The following is a 25,517-nucleotide window of genomic DNA, read 5'->3' as shown; positions in this document are numbered from 1 at the left end:
GTAATGATTGTATAACAATCATTTAGCAGATATGCCACAAATCTCTAAAATCTCTCTGTTCTTCTTATAATTGTAAATATATCTCCTCTCTATTTTTTTTTCCATGTGAAATTAAGCTGGTTACTTGGGACAAATTCACTTGGTTATGGAATGCCACATTCATTCATGGATGCTGCACACATTTATTGACTACTTACTGTCAGGTACTGAGTTACACTGTAGGTATATAGTGAACAGAAAAATTGTGACTTTTGTCTTTACAAAAAATGTATATAGTCTTATGGGAGAAGACAGGGACATATATTTAAAAAGTGAATACCAATTACTATAGAATTTCAGATTGTAATAATGTTTGAGTGAAAAAAATAGTGCTATGAGAAGAAACATTTGAAAAATTGGAGGGTAGTACTTATTTATAATTGGGTTAAGGGAACACTTTTCTCGGAATGTGTCATTTCTGAAGGACTAAAAGAAGACAGAGTAATGAAAATCTGAGAGAATACGATTACAGGCAAAGTGAATTGTATGTGCTAAGGCCTGAAGCAGGAAGAGTTTAAGGAATGAATGAAGCAAGAGGACATCGGTGTGAGTGGAGTTTAGTGAACAAAGAGAGAATGATCAGAGATGAAGCTGGTTTGGGATCATGTGACAACACATGTTATACATTGTGTTGTCATGGATTGTGGATTTTATTTTAGGGGTAACAAGAAGATTTGATAGGTTTTAAAGAGGGCAGAGTCTTGCCCAACTTTGGCTGCCTTTTAGAGAGTAGTTGGAGACCTGTAAGAGTGAAGGCAGAACAGTAAAACCAATTGTAGGAGTCACCAGTGGGAGAAAATGATGGCTTGTTCTAGAAAGTGGAACTAGATATGGAAAGGGAAAGATGAATTCAAAATATGCTTTGAAGGTAGAACTGATACAACTGTGTTAGATTAAAAAAAAGAAAAAAATAACTGTGTTAGATTAGATATGGGGTTGAGTAAAGGACCATGAGAAGAAAGACTCCTTTACAAACTGTCATGACTTTGTAATGTGTCAACTTGGCTCTGCCAAATTCAGTTTCCAGATTCCTCTTTGTGGGTGTCTCTAGCGAGGGTAGGCCACAGAGAAATTCTTGTGAGATACGGAAGGCAGAAAGGAAGTAGCAGTCATTTTGTACTCACTCACACACATTATCATTAATCTGCTGAGTCAACTCCTTGGCATGAGGCAGGGGCTGGGCCTGCATCTTCTCAACTTGCCTATAGATCCTTCTCCAGCTTCTACAACTCTTTAGCCAAGTCTGTAGCAATACGATACAGGGCCCTGGCTTCTGCAGGTCACCTATACCATCAAAATCAAAGGTAACAAGAAATGGTCTGAGCGTTTCCAGCTTATGCCTGATATTGGATGTCACACCCACCTTCCCTTCATGACTGCCTACCCTGTGGACTTATAGCCCTAGCATCAGACACAAAGACAGCAGCCTTATAGAGAATACTTGTCCAGCTCTAACAAATGTATGAGGTTAAATCTCTATTACAGTCCCCCTTATATGTAAAGATATGTGAGATATCTGTATATATAGCCCCTAATGATTCTGCTTCTCTTACTGAATACTGCTTGCCACATATAACAAAATAATTGTTTTCATTTATAGCACATTGCTTTCCTACTAAAAAATTAGTGGGTGTTGAGGGGAACAAATGCACTTTATTTGTAGAAAAAATATGATAATAATGCTTTAAAGATTTTAAGAGAAAACTGGGCTCTTACTAGAGGTATGGGCAGAGTAAAGCCAGGTTCATGGGCCTGTTGTATTCCTGGAAGTTAAGAAAACTTTGCAGTACTAGTATGCTAGCAAAATCTGTGCAAAATGATAGGAATAAAAGTAAAAGAAACGGGAAGGAGAAGGAAGAAAGGGAGGAGAGAGGAAGGGAGGAGTGAGGAGAGGAGGAAAAGATTATTTTGAAAAAGAGCATCATATTTAATAAATAACTAATTTTAAAATATACAAATAACTAGTTGTAAAATATTAAAAAATATTTTGGAGGGAAAGTTTTTTCTATATTATTATTATTATTATTATTATTTAGGGAAGAAGGTATCTTAGAGATTCCAAAAAAAGAAAACACTTTCAATTAACTAACTATTACAATTTGAGCCCTGTTGACTCCACAGGCAGAAATTGTTGCAACTTAGAAGAGAAACAGACCATTAAAGAAAAACACACCATTTCACTAAAATATCATTTCAGTGAATCGGTGTCAAATTTCAAAGGCTTTAAAAGGCATCACTGATGAAAAAGGCCCCAAGATTTTAGTCAAATGATCTTTCTGTCACCAAACTATGACAACTTTACACAATATGTTGGGAAAATGAATGCAGCATGAGTTAGAAGCAAACCAGTTATACTCACTTCCATTGTTACTTTAGCAAATGCACGCACCACATCTGTGCTTAGACTGGATGGTAGAGCCTTCATATTTACAGTCACAGGAGGACAAAACACGTTCCCGCCCGTATTAATTGCAATATCTGAGATTGATAATAATAAAAATTAGTCTTCTCATTGTCTAAAGAGCCAAAGAAATTATTCCTTCATTGTAAAGCACTCATAGCATCTAATATTTCAGCAACTTAATAATGCATTTGCATAATGCTATCTTAGCACCTTTATTGCATATAGAATAGATTAAACAGAAACAGAAAATAATACATCCTGCTAACTTTAGTTCATTCATACAAATACTTATTGAGAACCTGTGTATGCCAGGTATTGCACTAGAGACTAAGAGTTCAAAGATGAACAAATCTACTCCTGGTCCTCAAGTAGCTGATAGATTAGTGTTAGCTAACCGAGCCATTCACTGAGTAATCCTAAAATATCTGCTCTTCTGCCTAAGTCTAATTAACCTGTCTTCAATTTCTCACTAGAATTTTGAAAAATAAATATGATTTAAAATTGCTTGTCAAGGCTTCCATGGAAACTGAAGTATTCATTCTACGTGCAAGGCAGGATTGCATTCCCTGCTCCCTTTAAAGATAGGATTGGTCGTACTTGCTTTCCCTGATAAAGTGGACCCAGTGGTGTCCTGGAGCTTATACTGACTCTTGCCAGCACAAATTTGGTGAACCTATAGATGAAAATATTATTAACAATTAAATTATATAAACCAAGAAATAATTTATAACAAAGATAAATATCCAAAAGCATCACTTCCTAATTATTTCATTACATTTTACTGTCATGTATGTTTTTGAGAGTATTCCTGTCTATTGTCTATGTGGCAAAAATGCTATATGATGGTCTGTTTCTTCCTTACTCCATGGTGATCACGTTGGTAACTTGAAATCAGTCACTGTGGGAGTATTTATAGTCAGTTATTTGCAAACACTGCATATTAGTGTTTTTCCTTTCCTCAAAATCTGGCTGATGAACATTTTCTAGAATACTCCTGAGTGGGAGTGTAATGTGTCATTTCTAGGAAGAACCTTCCTGGCCAGTATGCATCCTCCTCCCTGCTGAGGGAACATGGAAGTATGTGTTGAGTTAGAGCTTTCATCAGCCTGGATCACCGAGTCACTATAAAGAGGAGAACGTGTGCCGTCCAAACCCAATCCCCAGACCCACCCTGGACTTATGGCATGAAAAAGAATTAATTTCTTTTTTTTTCCCTTTTGTTACCATAGCTGGCCTTTAAAAAAAAAGATTTTATTTATTTATTCATGAGAGACACAGAAGAGAGGCAGAGACATAGGCAGAGGGAGATGCAGGCTCCATGCAGGAAGCCTGATGTGGGACTCGATCCCAGGTCCGCGGGATCACGCCCTGAGCTGAAGGCAGAACGCTCAACCGCTGAGCCACCCAGGTGTACCCCATAGCTGGTCTTGACTGATAAAAAAAAAACAATAGTAAAGTACTTCCAAAATATTTTTTCCGCAGAAAGTTGTACCATTACAATAGCGTAATACTTACTGCTGTTTCTATAATTGAGCTTCTGCTCCATACTACTCACCTTCATTCTTTCATTGGCAATTGTCATGTATAAGGAGAAGGTATTTGCTAACACAGTAACTTTTCCTAAAAGTTCTATTTTTTTAAGTTCAGCCCACTGAGCTAGTCCTTCAGGTGGTCTCTATTTATCTATTGCTCTGACTGTAAACAACTCATTTTGGGTGCACCTGGATAGCTCAGGTGGCTATTTTACCAATTCTTAGCTCAGATCTTGACCTCAGGGTCATGAGTTCAAGCTCCATGTTGAGCTCCACATTGTGCTCTATGGAGCCTACTTAAAAAAACAAAACAAAAAACTTATTTCGTAAAATCTAACAAGTGGAGTTTGGGTGTTACTTACTTTCTTACTTGTTAGTTTATACTTAACAGAACTCTGTTTGCTCATTAGAAGGCTACTGACTAAGTTGGACATAGTCACCACTACGGAAAAAAATTCGAAATTCCAACATTATCATAGTCCTCGTACCTCTTGTTGAAATTTGAGAGCCAAAAAAATTAAGACAGTTGAAAAATAAGGATGAGACAGGGAGAGGAAAATGGGGAAAAGAGAATAATGTGCTGTCAAGGAAGTTGAGAGTAACAGTAGTAATTCAGAGTTGCATCAGAGATATAAAGTTACTACTATACTATACTACTATACTACTATAAAGTAGTAATTCAGAGTTGCATCAGGTATATAAAGATTTTCCATATTAGAGAGATTTTCTCTTTTCAAAAATGTTTTATTTTTTTTTGAAAAATACAGAATTAAGTCTTTTTGGTCAATACTCTTAAAACTAAGAAACTTTCAAGATCTGGAAGCTATCAAGATAGACCTAATTTGACAAAGATTGTGAATATACAAAGATTCCTAAAGCATGCATTCAAGAAGATAGAACCGGAGCTGGTTGGCTGGACAAATGTCCTTTATACACTAGGTATAGAAAAAGGCTGGTCCGGGCTGAAAGTGTAGGAGAAGATGGAGATACTGCCTACAGCACTATTCACTGTTGATATAGGCTTGTATCTCATAACTGATTATAGAATGAAGACAATTATCTAATCAATTCAGGAAAAAAATTTTTTCTAAAATTACCTAAATAAAATTACTATTATATACATGAATAGAAGTCAAAAATTGAGTTATTTGAATTATTTAAAAACAGGAAGTAGAGCCTGACTTGGTCCCAATTAAGCCCAACCTCCTAAATATGACCTTGATGAGCCTTCTGCATTGTTCAAATACATTGTTTTGTTATTGAACTCTACTCTTTGCATAGGTAAATACCTCTCTACTCCCTGGATCCTTTGCTTCTATATTCTCCCTCAAATGTTCAAATCTCCTATAATCCAAATCTTCTACTGGTACTGGGTCCTACAAAGAAATACTGTCTTCTTCTACTGAAGTATCACGGTTTGCCAAGAAGAATTGGACTCTTCTGGTGTTTTCTAATCCTGACTGGATTCAAGTAGCCATTAAGCTCTCTAACAGATTCACAGAGTTGGAGTTGTGGTTCACAAAGTGCAATAGCTAACAAGTTATTGCAAGCGGTTCATTCAACCATTCAGATATCAAACAGTATCTATATATTGACAAAATGACATTTCCCAGTATATGTATACTGTGCTTCCCATGTATGCAGATCTTATCTGATCAAGAAATTAGAGATTTATTTTAAAATATTCCTGAATTTTAACTAATCTTTTGAGCATTTAATCACTCAAAATTTAAAATGTGATTTTTATTATACAGAATTGCTCAATTTAAAAATAGTGCCTTTTTCTTTTAATATAGTTTTTAAAAAAAAAAAAACAATGTATGTTATGTAGTTGCTTAGAAAGCTAACTGTTCTAACTGTCCTGTTTCTGCCCCTTATCAGTAATTATTCCTCAAACCACTCTCCATTTTCTAGAATTTAGTAAAATTCTGTCTTTCATTGATACCTTCTTTTTCTTCACTAGGTATTATGGATTTACATCTCTGTCTTATAATAGTTTTAGATGGACTTTTGTCAGGAAAAGGAGATAAACAAATGTTCTCAAGCTACCATATCTAACCAGAGGTCTCTTTAAAAAATTTTTAACGTCAAGAAAGGGTTCTCTTGCTTGGAAACATTAGGAACCACTGATGAAGAGGAAGAACTACAAGGAAGAATCAGGAAATCTGGATCTACCTTGGTTTTTGCTACGTGGGTGCTACATCTGCTACAGGATGACTGTGAGCCAGCTATCTGAGCTTCCTGTGTGCGTTTGGTCCTCCGTGAAATGAACACTCAGGCAACATGGTCTCTAGGTCTCCTATTTGATAGTACTGGACTCTACTTGACAAACAGAATAAGGATGGGCCGGCCTCCTACCTGCATAATATACCATCAAATTGGGAAACAGAAAGAAAGACAAGACTGGGTGCTAAGGAGCTAATCCTGCCCAAGTTGAATGGGGAGGCAGAAAACAAGGTGCTAGTAGAAGAATGGCATCTTGAAGCTGGCAGAGTCCAAAGTTGAGGCATAAATACCAAAGAAGCTTGGGTCAAGATCCAAGGAATACATGGACGTGGTCCCTTGCATGAAAGGAAAATTGACTTGGCAGGAATGATTTAAACTGAAGGAGAAGGAGAAAAGATGGGAAACAAAGGCCAAGAAGTAGGTGGTTATGGTAATTAAAACCGGAAATAATTGAAGCCTGGATATGGATCCTGGCAGGAGAAGAGCAAAAAGAGATGATGTCTCACTTAGAGTTGATAAGGATGAATACAGTCATATTCCTTAATTATTTTTTTTTCTGTAAAATACACTGGTATGTTTCTAATACAGAGAAATCTAAATGTTTCTAATAAAGGGAAATTCTAAAATAGTTTAGTGAGAGATGAGGCTAGCGAGTTGAAATGAGTTCTGAGTGAATGCAGATGAATCTGAAAAACAAAAACAAAAACAAAACAGAAAGAAAACTCTGAAAGGGCTGAGCAAAATAAACAGCGATTTCAACTGGCTGGCTTTCTTCCTTGCGTTTGTGAGTCTAGATAAGAAGCTTTGTGGTGGTGGGAAGGCAGTGAAGCTTTAATTGCCTATTAACTGGCTCCTTCTGTTTATATCCTTTCTCTACTCTGTCGTCTATCCCCTGACTTGGCCACTGCCGCCTATGCTAAATGGATTCTGATCAGCTAAAAATCACACAGTAATTTAAGCTGGAAATTTTAGTTAAATCCAGTCAATTCCCCAACATCTTTTCAAAAGGATGAAGGTTTTAATCAGTACAATACAAGCCATGGGGAATATGGGAGAGATCAGGTCAGAATGTGGGTCAGAAAAACTATAGAGGAAGTGCTAATGGGATAAGGACGCCTGAGCTTTTTATCTTATTAGCGCTTCCCATGTCAAATTAGCAAAATGGTTCAGGCACTAAAGTGTTGAGATAAAATGTTCATATGGTATGTGTTCCCCAGAAGGATTCTCTGTGAGCCTCTTCTAAGGAGATTCAACTTTTCTTCTCTTTTCTTTTTTATCTTCAGAGGTAAGTGCAATTATGTAAGCCCGACACATCTACTTTGTATCCCAGTGACCTCTGTGGAAATACAGCTTCATCAGCAAGACCACTGCATTACAAAATTCCAGGGGGCACCATTCACAAAGAAGCTGACGTGAATGGTGCCCCCTGGAGTTGTGCGGTGCTGTGGCCTTTTATCCAGATAAATTTCCTTGTTGTAAAACGCAGTGAAAGATACATATTCCAGAAGGAGCACCTTGAAAATACACTCATTACTTAGAGTAGTGGTATTTGTTCAAGTAATAAGGGTGCACATCAGTGTCATCTGAGTACCTTTTTTCCTCTTTTTTTTTCTATTGAGGTATGATTGACATGTGATATTCTATTAGTTTCCAGTGTATGATATAATGATTCATTATTTGTATAAGTTGAAAAAGGAACACCGCAGTAAGTCTAGTTAGCATCCTGAATATCTTTTTCAATATTCACATGCCAGGTCCTTTCCAATCCTATCTTTTGCATCACATGGATAAGTAATTAGACTTCAATAGGATGTAGAGAGTTATTTTTAAAATCCATTTATTCAATTAATATATAGTAAGAACTTTTCATGTGCCAGACACACTGGCCTTCTTTAAGTTAAATGAAATCATGGAAGTAAAGCACTTGGAACAGTGTTAGCTCTGAATATTACTATTATTATTCTAGAACATATGAAGCTCCTTCTTACTCCAAGACTTTTTTTTAAAGCTACAGTTTCCCTCTGTTTTAGCATGTTTCTCCCCCTTTCCACACCCTTACCCTCTGTAGCTAAATTCTTTTTACTCTCCAGACCCCACCTTAAAAATCACCGCCTAACTATTCTACCTAAAGTAATTTCTCTCCTCTCTCTTTGTACCTGTCTCAGCCCCACATTGGTTTCCCACATAGCACTTATCACCACTTGTCAGGATCTTATTGATTTATTTACTTATTTATTGTCTGGCTCATCCAAGGATGGGTAATCTACGAGGTGGGGGAAGTGTGTAAATATTGTAGGACCTCAGACAATCTTTATTAAAAGAATACATGAATAACTGATTGATCACATCATTTTATTTTCCCAAGAAAAATTCAGCATTCAGTTCACCTGGAAGTCTACTCATTTTTTTTTCCTGTGGTTTTGAATCAAATTGTGAAACCAGTTTTGATGGGATGCAGTCAGTGTGTTTACTGATTTCTTTTCAAATTTGAGAAAGGCTTGAATTTAAGAGAAATGTGTTGGCATGTAAGTAGCAAATTCTTAATACTTTGTGGGGGTAGTAGCCTCATAAGGCTCTGTTGTGCAAGCTCCTTGTGGTATCACAGCAAACACCCTGAAGCCTAAGATCAAAATATGGAACATTTAATTATTGTATGTGAATGTATTGCTGATTCAATCACACAGTTTGTGTAAAGGACAATATAAATGCCTGTATGTTCTAATTTTTTAGAACGAGATAGTTTCTAGGCTGTCTCCTCTACCAAATTTCATTGACCTAGACATTCTCAGATGCAATAAATAAAAATTATTATGCCCTGTGTAATATATAAAATGTGTACTGTATTGTTTTGCTGTGACAAAAATTAATGACATTCACACTGGTTGAATTTTTACCACTGACTAATAATCAACTCTGACTTCACTGTACTGGCCATGATGGCAGAGTCAAGTGATGAATGTAAAGTTGTCTAATCCAGCCCCTTAGCAGGCAAATGGGGAGAGGAACTGATTCCAAGAGAAGGTTGTGTGGGCAGTCAAATACCTCAAAATCAGTCTTCTCCAGCACACACACAAAAATATCTGTGAAATGAAAATAGGAGCAGAAAACTTGAAGTATCTTTTACAAAAACATAAAATAATGCATTAGGAAAATGCATCTTGCTTCATGTAACTTTTTATCAAAATTCACACTATCTCACTGTATATAAGACTAAGTATATTTCCTTATGTAACACCGCATTCTTTGAATTTATGAAGAGCAACAGTTTTATTCTAAATGATCTTCCTAGTTTTAATTTTTCCTCTGATATATACAGAGGTATGCATGTCTGGGGTAATATGAGGAATGTCATTTCAATTCTACTCTCTTTTCCAGTTTTCAGAATGTCTGTGTCTCCTCAGGCATGATTTCCCTGACTTAAGTTTCACTGGATAACTAAGAATCATTCCTTCCTTGATTATCCTTGGTCCACAGTAAATATCTTTCTTTTTGTCTCCCTTTCTTCTCTTCTACCTTTTCCTTTTATCTTCCAAAAACCCATTATTATTTTCTCTAAACAACAATTCTCAGTTTCTTTTGTAGTTACACAACTGTTGTGAATATTAATGGTATCCTTCAAGGGGTATTATTTATAGCAGGAAATATGGGTCTTTGATCAGTGGTTTTTCTTAAATAGAAACCTCATGCATTGTGGGTAGATTGTATTTCTCTTATGTTGGGCATTTCGTTGCTCATTTCCATCTTTCCTTATATTACAGAGTTGGAGGCCGTTGGAGACTTTTAAGTTGTTCTTTTTAAAAAGCCTTTTTCCCCTTTATTATGTGATCTCTCTAATGCTGGCCTTGTGTATGGTGATGTCTGCCCTGGTTGGAAATCCTTTTGCTACACTCCCTAAAGGCAGCAAGTGATTCAGGGAGGAGTGTGTAATTTGTTTTGTACCGTGGAATTCCTGCCATGCCTATATGTATTTAGACCACAGGCAAACCAATAAAGTTGTCATAGAAACAAAGCATTTCATGAATAAATCAATCCATAACAAACTTGTAAACTTCAAACAACCCACTGTGCCTTAACAACACATCCGTTACATACACAAAATAATCATGTTTGTAATGAGCAATGCACAATATTATTCTTTCCCATACATTTGGTCCTGTTTGCCATCTTATAAATATTCCTTAATGTATTTTTATGCAGCCTGTGGATTCCTACTGAGCTGGAATGAAATAAGTAACTCTAGCTGGGCATGATTATACTGGAAAAGCAGACTTTTAAAAATGTAGCTCATGGTGAACCCCAGTTCAAACAATATGCTTGAAATACCTACTCAGATGACCAGAGGGGATTGAAACCATGGCTAAGCAAAGTTTCCTCATTTTGATCAACTCCAGTATTCTTTTTCACTTTCAGTTTGCCTGTTTGGCTCAGTACCCTGTTCTGCATACAGTGTCTTCAGAGAATGTGGTTGACTGGCGGGGGCAGGAAGGGTAGCGATAAGGGAGCTATTTGAAAAATGACACTGAGTATTTTAAAAAGGACGAATGGTGTCTGCCTGGAACTATCATGACTAGATTGGAGAAAGAGAACACTTTGAGGAGGAAAAGTGAATGTTATTGTGTAAAACTTAAATTCCTTTGCAGATGGTAAAAGGACAAGAAAAAGGCACACATAGAAAAGGAGGTCAGTGTAATACAAGTCCTCTGGGGCTTGCTTTGGCTTCCCGAACACTACAACTTTTCTTATTTTCATTCTGAGTGAAATTTTCTCTGTGGCTACGTTTAGGTCCTGCTTTGCAGACATGGTACACTAGATCGCCTTGTACAGGTGTCTTCTATTCCCATGAGTTCAGTGAAGGTCTTTGACCATGATTTCACGGTGACATCTTAGCCTAATTAGATATTTCCCAAATGCCTGTAATCAGAGGAGCCTTCTGTCAGTATCTTAGGGTGTACATGTGAACTTTATTTTCCAGTAATTAACTTCCACTTTACTATGTTAAGTCTCAATTTTTGCCCCTTTGTGGCATCTGAGAAGATTCCACAACTTTTCAGTCACTGTCAGTTATTAAATTTAATCTATTTCTAACCTTAATCCCATATTTCAGTCAAAGCACTTTCCTCTACCATCTAAGTGAGGAGGATGGCTTTAGTCAGCCCTCTTACTTTCCCTCTCTTACTCCAAGGGTTTATGTAAGACCTCTGGGACATCTCTGTCCCTAAGGTCTACTCAGTTTAGGCAGGAGGATGGATAGGACAGGCCGAAATTTTCCTAAGCTACTAGGCAGGCTCTTCCTCATTCTGGTGTATCTACTGGTGACCTCTACTACCAACTGTTAGTCTTGCATAGGTGATGTGCATGGTGTCCTTGGGTCTTCAGTGCTCATCAGCCACTGATGAAACCCTCATAAATGGGATGCAAGGGTTTTACTGCATGAAATAGTGTCCCCCTGAAATTTGTGTGGATTTGAACCTATGAATGTGACCTTATTTGGAAATAGGGTCTTTGTAGATATAACCAAGTTAAATGAAGTCATACTGGATTAAGGTGGATCCTTACCCAATGACTGGTAACCTTTTAAGACAAGGGAAATTTGGACACAGAGACATAGGAGGGGAGAAGCCATCTGAAGATGGAGGCAGAGATTGGAGTGATGCATCTACAAGGCTAAGACCACTGAGGACTTCTAACAACAACCAGAAGCTAGGAAAAGGCAAGGAACATTTCTCCCCTAGAGCCTTCAGAGAGGAGCATGGCCTGCCCACACATTGATTTCATACTTCTAGTCTCAAAAACTGTGAGAGAACAAATTTCTATTATTTTTAAGCCCCCAGTTTGTTATACTTTGTTCCGGTAGGCCTGGGAAACTAATGCACTCCCTACCTCAGACTCCTGTTTTAGATAGAGAAAAGGAAGCAAGAGCTTCTGAATATCCTTACAAACCTCTTCATCCGTGTTCCAAACCGAAGTCATTCTCTTTCCCTAACTCTGTTCTTCGGTGTGCATCTGTAGCTCAGAGCCTGCAGCTCCCCATCTCTGTGAATCCAGCCTCACCTTTGAAAGTCACCAGTCTACACTTCCCTCTCCCTCACATTCCCTCTCCACATTGTTAATTCTTCACCTCCTTTAGAGTGAAATCCAGTTGCTTGAGGTTTATTATGCCTTCATGGTTCGCCCTGTGGCTACCTCACTGGCTTCACCTGCAACCACATCTGGACATGATACTTTGCTTCTCTTGTCAGACTGCCTGTAGTTCCTCACCCATGCCAGCTAAGGGCATGATCTCTCTCCTCCTCTGGGCCCCAATAGCACCCCATAGAAGGTAATCACTGGCGTATTCTCCTCTGTCTCACTAAATATTGAGGTCAGCAGGGCAGGTTCTTGGCCTTATTTATCTCTGTTCCCCTTAAGAAAACAGGGAATGACTGCTCTGTTTGGAGAAATGGAAGGAGGAAAGGCGCAATATGGGTGGAAGTAGAGCCAAGGGATAAAGCTCAAGAAAAAGGAGATAAAACTAAAGACAGACAGAGTAGGCTATCATAATGGGTTACTTCAACCCTCCTGGAATGTCAGTTTTCCACTAACAGTAAAGGGCTTCACAAGGGGTATTTAATAAATACATGATAAATGGCAGAACAAATGATAACATGCACAGATGGCTTACTATGTATCAGACCTATGCTGAGCACTTAGCCTGCATCTCTCACTTAATCTACATGACAGCCTAATGAGAAATATGTTTCCCTCTTATTAATGAAGCTAATAGGGCTCTGAGACATTAAGTAAATTTTCCAAGGTCACACACTTAGTAAATGGAAATGGGATTTGAACCCAGGTGTGTTTGAATCTGACGATTATGATTTTAACAACTAAGATTGGTTGTCCTATTGTGTTACACAGGTTCTGACCATTATGGAATATTCTTCTACAACTGAGAAAGTGCAGCTACTGAATGCAGTCTTTCCCTTATTGGCACAACATCAATCTAAAGTCGGTAAGGAATATCTTCATTAAGGAATATTCTGCCCAAGTTTCATACCTCAACAATTTATTTAATCTTTGCATCATGGAGAAGTGAGGTAAACGCTTTTAGGATATCATGGAGGAATTTTTAAACATTTATGATACATATTTCCTTAAATGTAAAACAGAATTATTATTGAGGGTTGCTATAAGTATTACATGAAATAATTGAAAATGTTAATTTCCTTGCTTTTCTCCATCTTTCTCTTAAAATAAAAAGATTGAGGAATTTTAGTTATGGCTTGCATATAGTACCTTATAATTTATAAAAAGGCCTACATATCTCCTTAATCTCATTAGAATAAAAAATTCATATTAAGACATCTTTCATGTAAGAACTACTATTAGTAGTAATTCATCTGACCAGCATATCTGGAGGGCTGAAGAGATACAGCTTCTGAGGGGTCCTCTCCATTAAGCTGGGCCAGATGTCCCAGGGCAGGCAATGCCAATTCACTTCTGAGCAGATACTGTGCTCTTGGCATCCCCAGCCACCCAGTGATCACTTAGCAGCTAGCTGTGGACCACTGAGCACATCAGGGTCAACCCCAATCCCCTGGGAAGTCTCATGAGATGAAGATAGTATAAAAAGACTATAAGCTCTGGCTTAACTATAAGCCAGGTCTCAAAGAATCTAACTTAGACTTTAAACTCTTAAAATTCACTGGGTCAAAAGCAAAATCTGTATCAGATTCTTACCCTGAGTACATAGGTACATTTTTTTTCTCAGTAGAATATCCATAGGATTCAATACATTTTCAGAGTGGTTTATGAACCAAAATAGTTTAGGAATATTTTATTTTAGGACTCTTCTGAGGATTCTTACCACTTCCTGGGTCCTAAAGAGTCTGACCCAATGATTCCCTCCTCCCCAGAAGCACTACGAAGGACACTTACGTCTAAAAACCTTTTCGAGTATTTTTGTACAAAGCATTTTTAGGCTTTGTAGTTTTACTACTCTGGATTCATTTTTGCATGATAATTGTGGCTTTTGACTCCTGAATGAGGCTGCAGGTTTTGGGCAGTGCAAAGCAGACATGTAAGCTTATGGAAATTCAAGCTGCTTTGAGGGTCTGTTCATTGAGGCTCTTCCTTCTTGAAATTGCCATATAGCCATCTTTCCCACTTGAATTTCTATAAACACTAAGTTAGAAACAAAATTTACCTATTGAAGAGGGGAGTAAATCTTTCTTCAATTATTCATCTGTTTTGGGGGGGGAATGCTTCAATTTACATATCTAAGACACAATTTTAGGGTTTGTAGCCTGACAGACCCAAGTTCACATTTTGTGTTCTTTACCTACTAGTTTGAATTGAGAGGTAATGATAGTGGAGAGAATAGTAGCTCAGTCTCAGAATTAAAGTGACAGTTAAACAAATAAGACTGAGTGCATGATAGTTTGGTTGCAAGCATTGTACTAAGTGCTTTATGTAAAATATCTCAGGCTGATCCTCAGAATAACCCATGTTAAAGGTGAGGTAGTTAAGGCTCCTGTATGTGATGTAATGGCTCTAGGCCCCCATATGGTCAGTGACAGAGCAGTAGTCGGATCGCCTAGTGCGTTACCTCGCGGACTGCACATGCTTACCACATACTTGGCCTTCATCCTCTCATCAGTTCAGGAGAAATAGAACCCTTGTGGTACAAAGAGTGACTTTCTTTTTGTTTCTCCTGACCCCACCCAACCGTGAGCCAGTCCTTGGGGCCTCACCCCCATGGCTTCCCTTCTTTCCAGCTCTCTATCACAAAGGCGGATAACTTACTGAAAGGCATCTGCAGACATTATCTGGTAATTAGGCTCATTAATTTTATAGGAAATTCTTTAATTTTCTGTGGGGCCATGTTCTTGAAATGCATTATCTCCCTTTTATGACTTTGCTTGCCTTGGTGTCAGTAGAGATTAAAGGTAACATGCCCTGCTGGGAACAAACACAATTTTCCAGCAGCTGCATTTTGTTTTCCTTAATAATTAACAATTGCTGCTGACTAACCCTTGCAGCATAAAATGCCCACCTTATCACGAAGGAGTGGGCATTGGTTTGAGGAACTCACAAGGGATATCAGAAAAAGAAGTGTGATTAAAGCATTAAAGATTTAGAAGTTGACATTAGGATGAAAGGTGGAATTACAGTAAATATAACGCTGTTTAACATTAAATAGAATGTGTTGTACTTGAAACAGTTGTTCATTTCAACATTAATTATTAAAGGAACCTGACAACTCATTTTTAATTCGCAACTAAAGACACAATTTCTTAAGATATAAATACAACAAAGGAGCTCAGAGGGTTGGTGCTTCTTTATCGGTAATGATTCCATGTTTTTTTCTTGATTTAATCTATAAACAAATTAGGATGGAATATGCCTAAACTGTATAAACCAGGCATAAATTTGTGGTGAGCTGATATTATGACACTGGACAAAGAGATTAAGCAGCAAGTTAGGTTATACTGGAAATTGTTTCACATATTTCTCGTTATTTCTATTTGAGGATTTTCTTGGAGATACACAATTTAAAGGGCATTTGAGGCAAACTTTGTACTTTATGTCTTAAATCAATTTTCTTCTGGGGGCAGGGAAAGCATGTTCATCCTTTGCTTTTTAATGAGAGACAAAGAACAGATAATAGTGTGATCAAATATGCATTGCCAGGGTTTCTATGTGAAATTGATAACTATTCAAGTTGGGTTTTAAATCTACCATCCATTAAAATATGCATGCTGTTTGGTGAGTAAAACTTTGGAGGAAGTTCTTGGTGGCTAAATGACAGTGTACAAATGTACTTGCAAGAGAGAGGAAAGCAGCCTAGTGAAGGAATTTATGGTGGGGGAATTCACAAGGGCAATTTCAGTTACTCTTTTTGGTAAAATACAATAAAAGTCAATAGTGCCACTGAGTGATTATGACTTCTTTTTCACTTTAAAGAATGTCTTCGGATGGGTATTAGAGTGTTCAATTTAGCAGGGCTTGGATACCTTTATTCCATGACTGGAAGTTGTAAAATATTTAGGATCATCATTAAGAGTCTTTGAATTTTATCTATTTGAAAATAAACTGAAGTATGAAAAGGACCAACAAGAAGTTACTGACAAACATGTACTTTCCTTAGAATATGTTTCTTTACTTTCCTCTTGTTTGGATTTCTTTCTTATACTATAGTTATTCTATCTGGGCTGCGAGGGAAATATTTCTGATGTGTGGTGGCTCTCAGTCTATTTAACATATCGTCACACACGGTGTCTGTGAGCTTAGGCTAAGTTATACTTCAGTAACAAAAAACCTCAAAATGTAAAGGCTCACATTAATGAAGGTATATTTCTTAGTCATGTTACATCTTCATTGAAAGTTGGCTCTTCACTCTGGGACTCGGGCTTAAGGACCATCTTCAATCTGAGATATTATAAGTGTCATGATTTTGGGAAAAAGACAGAGGGCAGAATCACTGAGAGGTTTAATGGTTCTTAAAGCTTCTGCTTAAAATTGCCATATATCACTTAAGCTTAATTTTTTTTGGTCAAAGGAAGTCACAGAGTCAATTCTTTTTTTTTTTTAATTTTTATTTATTTATGATAGTCACAGAGAGAGAGAGAGAGAGAGACAGAGACACAGGCAGAGGGAGAAGCAGGCTCCATGCACCGGGAGCCTGATGTGGGATTCGATCCCGGGTCTCCAGGATCGCGCCCTGGGCCAAAGGCAGGCGCTAAACCGCTGCGCCACCCAGGGATCCCCACAGAGTCAATTCTGATGTTATTGGGAAGGCAGGAAAGGCAATCACTTTCAGAAACAGTAATGAAATTTGCCTACTCTCCACGTTACACATATCCTGAAGTTTGCCTATGGTTATATAATTTGAGATGTATGAATGAAACTTTTTTGGGGCGATTTAGGTTGAGGGTTTTGCACCTCATCCTTCCCCTGATAATCTTAAATGGAATATTATCACGCTGATTTTTATAGTAGAAAATAATTCAATAAAAATGATTTTTTATTTAGAAAAATCAAGCCTTAATCAGTGTGCTAGGGTTGTTGGGAAAACAAAATTCTATCAATTGACCCTGCCCTCGGGAATATGGATCAGAAAAATTGGATAGGTCCTATCAATTGTAGCATGTGTTTATACTACCACCTTGAAATGGCACATCTAGAATTAAGCATACCCTATGGCTACTAGGTTGGTTGTACTTCTCAGTGTGAGAGTAAGATGAAATAGTTACTGCAAAATATAAGGTCATTACCCTATATAGATAAAGGGGTAACTGCCCCTGAAATGAGTTATGAAAACCTCATTTTACAAAATAGGAAAATAAAGCATATTTATGATGAAAGAGAATAATTTTTAGAATATGTCTTGAATAGTGTTGTAGAGTTTGAAAAGTGCTTTTACAAAAATCATCATTTGAGGTATGCAGGGTATATATTATTAACCTCATTTTCTGTGTAAGAGAACTCGGGTTCCATGAGGTTAAGTAACTTGCCTAAGGAAATGACAGACCTGGGATTCAAACTCAGTCTTTCTGCTCTAAGTCCAATATTCTTTCTACAAACATAAGCACAATGCCATGTCCTACTCACTCTTGTGGGAAGGAACAAAATGAGGACCAAATTGGAAAATACGTTACAATGGAAAAGAACATGGACCTGAGTGTAGGCCTGGTTGTGGTACTTCAGTTGTGTTACACTTTCAGACGGGTCACTTTGGCTTTCTGTGTCTCAGGTTTTTTTCACTGGCAAAATCAGGGGGTTGGATTATATTTTTTCCTCAAGGTCTTGTCTTAATAGTACTATTTTATAAATTTAAAAACTTAACGGCGTCTTGTCATTCACACTGACCCTCAGGATTCAGACACCTACCAAATTAATTAGGAGAATGCATTTTTTCCTGGTGCACTATGTAAAACTGCCCTGATATTGTAGTGATCAGCTTTGTTTTTATTGTTAGCACCAGTAGCTTAACTTAAGCTAAGTAAGCAAAACAAAATAAGACAACAACAAAAACGATTGAGTCATGTAACTGGGAATCCAAGGCAACACAAGCTTCAGACATGACCAAAAGCAGAAATCCAGAAAATGTTCCTCATTCTCTTGCTCTCTCGCATGTGCTCACTCTTTCTCTCATGCTTACTTCCTCCTGTTCTCTCCTTCCTCTCTTCCCTATTTGTCTCTGAACAGCTTTAGTTTTTCTTATGGTTAGCTATCTTTTTTTTTTTTTTCATTTGTTGACATATGGGGTATGTGGTTAATGTTAGCTCCAGAGACATAATTTTCTAGCTTCTAGAACATAAGGTGAAAGGTCTCTTCTCCAGGTCCAAATCCAAAGAGCTCTGGGAAGGACACTGATTGCCTTGGCTTGGACCACCTGCCCTCCACTAGACTAATTATTGGCAAGGTGAATGTAAATTCTGATTTGCCAGGACTGTGTCACTTGTTCAGCCCATAGCTGTACTTAGTAGACCCTGTAGAATCACACAGGATTAAGGAACGGATGCTGATGCGTGAGGAATGGGGGAGGGGCCATGGTGAGAAAAGCACAATCAATATTCACTGCACACAGTAAACACACATCTGAGCTGTCTCACTTGAATCGGATTCCCAAATGAATGGAAGAGAACTTGATAATGAAGCAGAAAATATTAAGCCTTTAGATATGAGAGTATAAACATGATCATGGACTATAACCCAGGTCATACTGCCCAATCCCTCCAATTAACTAAAGAGCATACAGATAATCTATTTTTGACATATTCTTAATTTTAAGAATTGATCACAACATACCTGTACTTCCTTCAGGGTCCCATAAGAAATACCTTGTATATAATTTTATTCATAAGACTGTTTCCCAACACCTGTTTAATGGACTTCTAGTCTTGGAGTTGTGAGAGAAAGGTTCTATGGCTAATTTCTGTTAAGAAATAATCCTTATTATGTCCATCCCTGGGGAGGAACAGACCTCCTAATCTATCTTAGCACATTTAAAGGTATAGTAAAGAGACTTTGCTTAAACCAGCATTTCCCAAACTTGATTGCAGAACACCCCAACCACGAACACAAGAAGGAAAGAATGAAAGAAAGAGAAGAAACAGACACTTAATGGTATCATGGGAAAGTTCCTTGGATGGAATTTTGGAAAATAGTGCCTAACTCAATATTGAAACTACATATATTTGTCTTATATCCTCTGTTAGGACAGAAAATTCTTCTAGTATGTCCCTGTTGTTTACAGTTAACATTTCTTTCAAATTTCATGAGAAGCAAACCAGCTTTCAGTTACTTCTGCATGACAAATATGTTAGAATCTACCAAATCCATAAACTCTTTGATACCGTAAATACAGATCCTGAGATTTAGAGGTGAACATAACTCCAACATTATCACAAACTTATTGCAAAGAAATTATTTATGTGCAAGGGAATGTGTTGGGCATTTGAAATCTGAAGGTGAACAAGACAGATACAATGTCCTTTGGATTGTAAATACTAGCATGTCCTTTCATCTCTGAGCTTCACTCCTCATGTAAAATTGCAATAATATTACATACCTCTCAGAGCTGTTTTGGAAATTACATGAAAGGGCAGTTGTCAAACCAAGCTTAATAATTACTAAAAATGTTAAAATTAATTTCTTCTGAGCATTATTGAGTATCTGTTGAATGCAGGAAACTATTCTAGATGCTGGAATCAGGGGAATTAACAACAAAAAAGAAAAGTTATTGTCTTGAGTAGAAAAATGCTTATAAAAATCTTAGTAAAGAATAGAACTATTAACATAAAGATAAACAATAAAAGGCAGCAAGTGGCAAAGACTAAATGAGGGGCCCTACATTAAATACTACAGAGGCTCAGAAGTGGGGGAAACCAGTATAAGGAAGGTGAGTTCACACAAGGCTTTATGGAGTCTCTGCACACTTGAAGGAAGCAAAGAGGAGGGTGAAGAATGAATTAGGAGAGGAAAATGGCAGAAACAAAGCCATGGAGATGAGAACAATCTGGTTTCAAGGAACAGTGAATAGATGAATGTGATAGTAAGTGGATGCATTTGGCCAGCACAGGTAGCGTATAAAGCTGAGTGTGTAGATTGTCCTGAGAATGAAATGCTTTGAGTACCAGATTGAAGCATGTGCATGGAGGAATTAGAGATTTCTAAGGCAGGAAAGTGGCGTAACAAGGCTAATTTTTCTGGTCAAGTAATATGGCAGTTGTGTGCAAGGATTTCGGATTGGAAGGGAAATTTTAACATTTAAAACTTTCTGGCTAATATACTATTTCTTTTTTCTTTTCTTTTCTTTTTTTTTTTTTTTTTTTTTGGCCTATTGAAATGTGGTTTATAATTAAAAACAAGTAGAAACTCAATGTCCCACAATGGGCAATTGGTTAAATAAATGGGTAGAAACTCAATGTCCCATGATGGACAATTGGTTGAATAAATGGAATATGTAATGAAATATAGCACAGCCACAAAAAAAAATGACGTTTTAGAAGAATATAAGAGAAAAATGTTCACTCTACTGAAAGCAAGTTACAAGACCACAATATACAGTGTGATCTCATTTTTAATAATATATGACGATATAATCAGAGAAAAAGAGGTAATACCACATAGCTTACTTTGGGTGGTAGTGTTATGGTTGGTCTTTATTTCTTAGTTTTGCGTATCTACGTTTTCTGAATTCTCCACAGTAAGTCATATTACTTTCACAGTAAGGACAAAATCTATTATGATTTTATAAAAGCTGACCTAGAAAAGACCCTGTGGATTTCTAGACTGTGTGGAGTGTGGGAAGCAGAAAAGGAAGTGGCAAAGGAAGTAGAGACTTCATGTAGGATCAGGAGAGAGTGTAGTGACTCTGTTGCCTAACATGCCTCTTGACCATACAGCCAGCCCCTGAGCTCGGCTCGTTTGGGGTCGGGACACAGCCTCACCAAGCACCTTCTGCGCTGGGCCCCTGCCCTTGTGGTGGATCTCCATCTACACCTTAAACCATCACAAACTCCCTCAGCGTGGCAGATGCCTCCAGAGATTGTTAAATGCAGAATCCTGGGCCCAGTCCCAAACCATCTAAATAAGAGTATCTGGGGAGTCTGCTTTTTAAAAAAGCCTCCAGTGTGATTCTTATGCACAGGCCAGCAGCAGAACCTCTGCGTTAGGGTGTGTGCTAAACACCGTAGATCTGGACACAGAGTCGGAGAGGAATGAACCCGGGAGTTCGTGCAAATGGCATGACTGGGTGTTTTAGTCACGAATCAGTAAGTCCAGGATGGAGAAAATATCTTTTGGAACCCAGCTGACACCACGGCATGTGTCCCGGGAGCCTGCTGGGGCCGAGCAGCAGTCCGCAACCAGAGGGTAAGAAAGGGCTTGGCTCCTGGGAGTGACAATCTGTTGGAAGAAGTTGGCAGTCACGTTTCCCAGGTGGCCTGAGCTAAGAGCCAGTGCAGCTCCCCTACTCACAGGACACCGAGCCGCAAGAACAAAGAAATCAATGCGCTGAGGCTCTCTACCTATGAAGCTAAAAGCTGTTCTAAAGCGGTCAGGGTTAGATGAGCCAGAGCGAGGGGCCTCTTGGAAAGAGGCTAATCAGGATTCAGAGACCAAAGGTTCTTACCGAATCAGGAGAGGGGACCTAAGGGGGCACCCATCCATCCCATTATAAAACCTGTATAAATAAATTGTACTGGATTGTATTATGGCTTCCAGTGATTTGCTATCCCTCTCGAAAGAGCTTTATATTCTCCACCCACTGACATCAGGCTTGCCCACCTGACTTCCTTTGGCCAATTACATCTGGTGGAATTGATGGAAGCCACTGGCTTGCAGAGATGTGGGATCTGTCATCTGGCCCTGCCGTCTCTCCTCTCTGTCCTTCCTGGCAAGCGTCCTTCGGAAGCCTTCTGGGGAATGCATCTCCACCGGGAAGTCCTGCTATCCCTGGCCATTCTGCACTATTCACACACACTGCCAGGAAGGTGCTTGTCTGCTCTACTCTTGTCATTCCCAGGGGGTCTTTTCTAGGTCAGCTCCCCTCTCCTGACACATGGGCGGGGACCGACTGGTTTCCCTTTCTGCCTTTTGCACCGAAGCTAAGGGTCTTTCTGTAAGTGCGGTGACATTCCCAGATTCCTCTGATAGCAGCAGGTGCACATTCTTCAATACAAGGGACAAGGGACATACAACTTGGAATGTCAGAGAAAAGTCTTCAGTTAACTTAATAAAACAATCTACTCTTTGAGATACTGCTCATTTTGAAGCACACGCCTCCAAATACTGCTCCTGGGATCTAATTCCTGAAGTAAGGATGACGAGAATCAAGTCCTCTCTTCACCTCATGTTACCTCTCCAGGTAGAAGAGACTTTTGTTTCATTGCTGAGAGTTGGAAGCAGTGTGATGACTCCCTGGTAGCCAGACATCATCAGAGGCTGTGAAACTTTCACTAAGCTTATGAGGTTGCAATGAGGAAAATAATTAGATTTAAAATAAAAAAGACATCTACTAGCCTTCTTTTACAAATTCCAGAGATGGCTAAGAGCCTTGCAAAAACACCCCATTGCATTCTAGGCCAGTCCCAGGAGTGTCCTGATGATGGCTATTTTTGAACTAGTGGTGCATGCAAGGAAAAATCTGCTTTGAATGTAGATGAGTAAACAACTCCGTACATAGAAATTTGAATTACTAAAGAAACAGTTTCTACATATTTCACCTTTCCTCCCATATTCTCATCTGAAGCCACATGGTTAAGAAAACAATCTGCATCTGAGTACAGATAAGCTAACTGCTCTAAACACATACCAAAAAGAAAGAAGAAATGTAAGAAAAAGATTCTCTGGCTAGAAAGTCTCCAAATTAGGAAATTTTGTAAGACATGTTGCTTTTTTCCCCCTATTTTGCTTTTCTGTCTGTTTATTTTTGTTTGTTTTCACCATGTACCATAAGCACCCCGGCTAGAGGAAAACTATTAAATAAGAGCACCAAATAACAACTCAACTTCCCTTTTTGACATAATTTATAGCAGCCAGCCCATCAAATAAAGGAGAGTGAATGAACTTGGCTTCCCACTGGCCTCTGGAGCCTGACCATTAATGGGAGGCCCTGGTCCATCTTTAAGAGATCCGATCTACTCAGAGGAAGACCATGGCACCACTTTCTCACGCCTAATAGAAAGTGTAGTATAGGAGAAAGACACAGGCTTTGTACCCAGATATTTACAAATTTAAATCCTGGCTCTGATTGTCATGAGCTATGTGAGCCTAGAGAAATTAATTTCCCTGAATCTGTTTGACCATCTACAAAATGTGACTAATGTGTAGTTGTGAAGGTTAAAAATTATATATATTACACATAGGTCAGATCTTGACTTATTAGATGCCCAACAAATGGTACTTATTTCTTTTTGTGGATTATTTTTGTTTTTGTCGACTAAGAACATCTGTTTATCCACCCATCTATCCTTCCATCTATCCAGAAAATCAGAAGACATGTAATACTAAAGCTGCATCTTTGTCTTGTTGCATGTCTCCTAATTACTATGTTTCCTATTTATGGATCAGTGAAATTAAGCACATAATTTTTTTCCTTCTGGAATAAAAATACAGCATAAGCTTTATAAAGCTTGCATATAAGCCTTAAGACCTTCACTTAAATGGACTGTTTTCGAGGCATGCTTATAAATAATAGAAAAAAAAAACACACATACATTCGAGGCAAAAATGTGCTTACCATTGAATTTGTCAAAATTGAAATTCCTATTAAGTTTCTTTCTTGTACTGCTGCACTAACAGTATTTTACATAAGATCATTTGTCTACACAATATGTCCTTATTAAATTTAATTGACAACTGAGAAAAAAATGTGGGTTACCAATTTGAGGGAATTAACACTTAAGCAAATAAGAATCAAACAAAACAAACCAAAAAAAAAAAATTTCCCAAAAAACCCACAGTCAAAACAAGATTATTAAAGTACAAAATGTACTTTGGTTATTTATTTTGACCAGCATTGTTTGGGTTTAATTATTTATGATAATAGTATACTTACAAATGTACTGTAGGCTATTTTGTAGAGTAATGAAGTTTTAGTAATATGAGCAGGCAATGCATTACTCTGCTTGCAAATCTTTTCTGAGAAGCTAGATGTAATACCTAATTTTTTAATTTGATAATTATATTTGAGACTTAGTAAGGTTTGAGTGCACACTAGTTTTCCATACTCATATCTCAGTATACTGTATTTATTTCATGCTATCATATTGGTGGATGTGAGTTATGCATAACTAAACAGAATGAAATCTGCCTCAAAGTGTAGATACTCTTGTGATAAAAGGCCTTACTGGCCCACAAATTCACACTGGTCTGTATGTTTCCTGTTACCTCGTAGTGTAGTTTGTTATTTCTATGATCATTCTGTATCTTGGGGAGGAAGTGGGGGAAGTGGACAGACTATCGTTACTCCTTTTCCCAGGCTCCATTAGTACCTGTCACACGTGGATAAAGTGCTGGGTGTCTTCAGGTGTGCATTAAGTGATATCTGTGATATCTTTAGGGAAACACAACTTCATCTTGGTAATGTAATAATTTCTAAACATTACATTATCATTAGAGATTGTTTACTGATGTTACTGTTTCCTCATATTTCACAGATTCCCCATGAGCAAAACGTATATTAAGGCCTCCTAGTTTCTGCTTCTTCTGTGAAGTTCTCCCTTCACACACTTTTTCTGCACCCCCCATTCCTATCCTCACCAAACCCCATCAATGTGGACTCCTGTTCTGAAATCTTTTGGGTTTCTGTCAACTTTAATATTCACTCTTCTCTAGATGCGATAGGAGGGACTTGAAGCATTTTTCAGAAATGTGTACACCAAAGGGATAATGGGAAGGAGGTGAGCAGAAGCCATATTACTGACCTTTATCCACCACTGGGAGATAATACCATAAAGAAAAAAATAAATAAATAAGCTAGGGAGTTTTAGTGTGTAACTTTATTGAGGAATTCCATGATTTACTGTTCAATATAGCAAGGCTTATCGTGTAACTTAGCTGTAGAACTCCCTGATTTACTGTGAAGCACAGTGGGGCTTACCATGTAACTATTATATGAGAGTCTTGGCAAAGACAGGGTTAGGGTTTTGCAGAGCCCGTTAAGAATGACTGACACACTTTTCTCAAACGGACCAAAGCAGGCTCTTGACTAGCAAACACAATCGTTATTCTCAGCATCTGAAATTCCAGTATTTTAACTTTACTCAGCACAGATGTTAAGGGTAACTTACTTACCTCCTTTATCTCTCTCTCATCATTTTACATCT

At 38.0% G+C, this 25,517-nt stretch overlaps 1 long non-coding RNA gene across 3 annotated transcripts in view; it reads left to right on the top strand.

Annotated features, from left to right (window-relative positions):
- Positions 1-25,517, top strand: part of LOC119876383 — a 60,222-nt gene that overhangs the window by 5,529 nt on the left and 29,176 nt on the right. For 2 of the 3 annotated variants that reach the window (XR_005361154.1, XR_005361155.1), the window contains exon 2: positions 13,099-13,192. This is a non-coding gene — a long non-coding RNA (uncharacterized LOC119876383). Of the gene's footprint in view, positions 1-116; positions 204-13,098; positions 13,193-25,517 lie in introns of all 3 variants that reach the window. The other variant, XR_005361153.1, reaches the window with a different exon arrangement.

This window comes from Canis lupus, chromosome 6 (assembly GCF_011100685.1).
Source record: "Canis lupus familiaris isolate Mischka breed German Shepherd chromosome 6, alternate assembly UU_Cfam_GSD_1.0, whole genome shotgun sequence".
NCBI classification, from domain to species: domain Eukaryota; kingdom Metazoa; phylum Chordata; class Mammalia; order Carnivora; family Canidae; genus Canis; species Canis lupus.
This window is presented reverse-complemented; position numbering and strand designations above follow the sequence as displayed.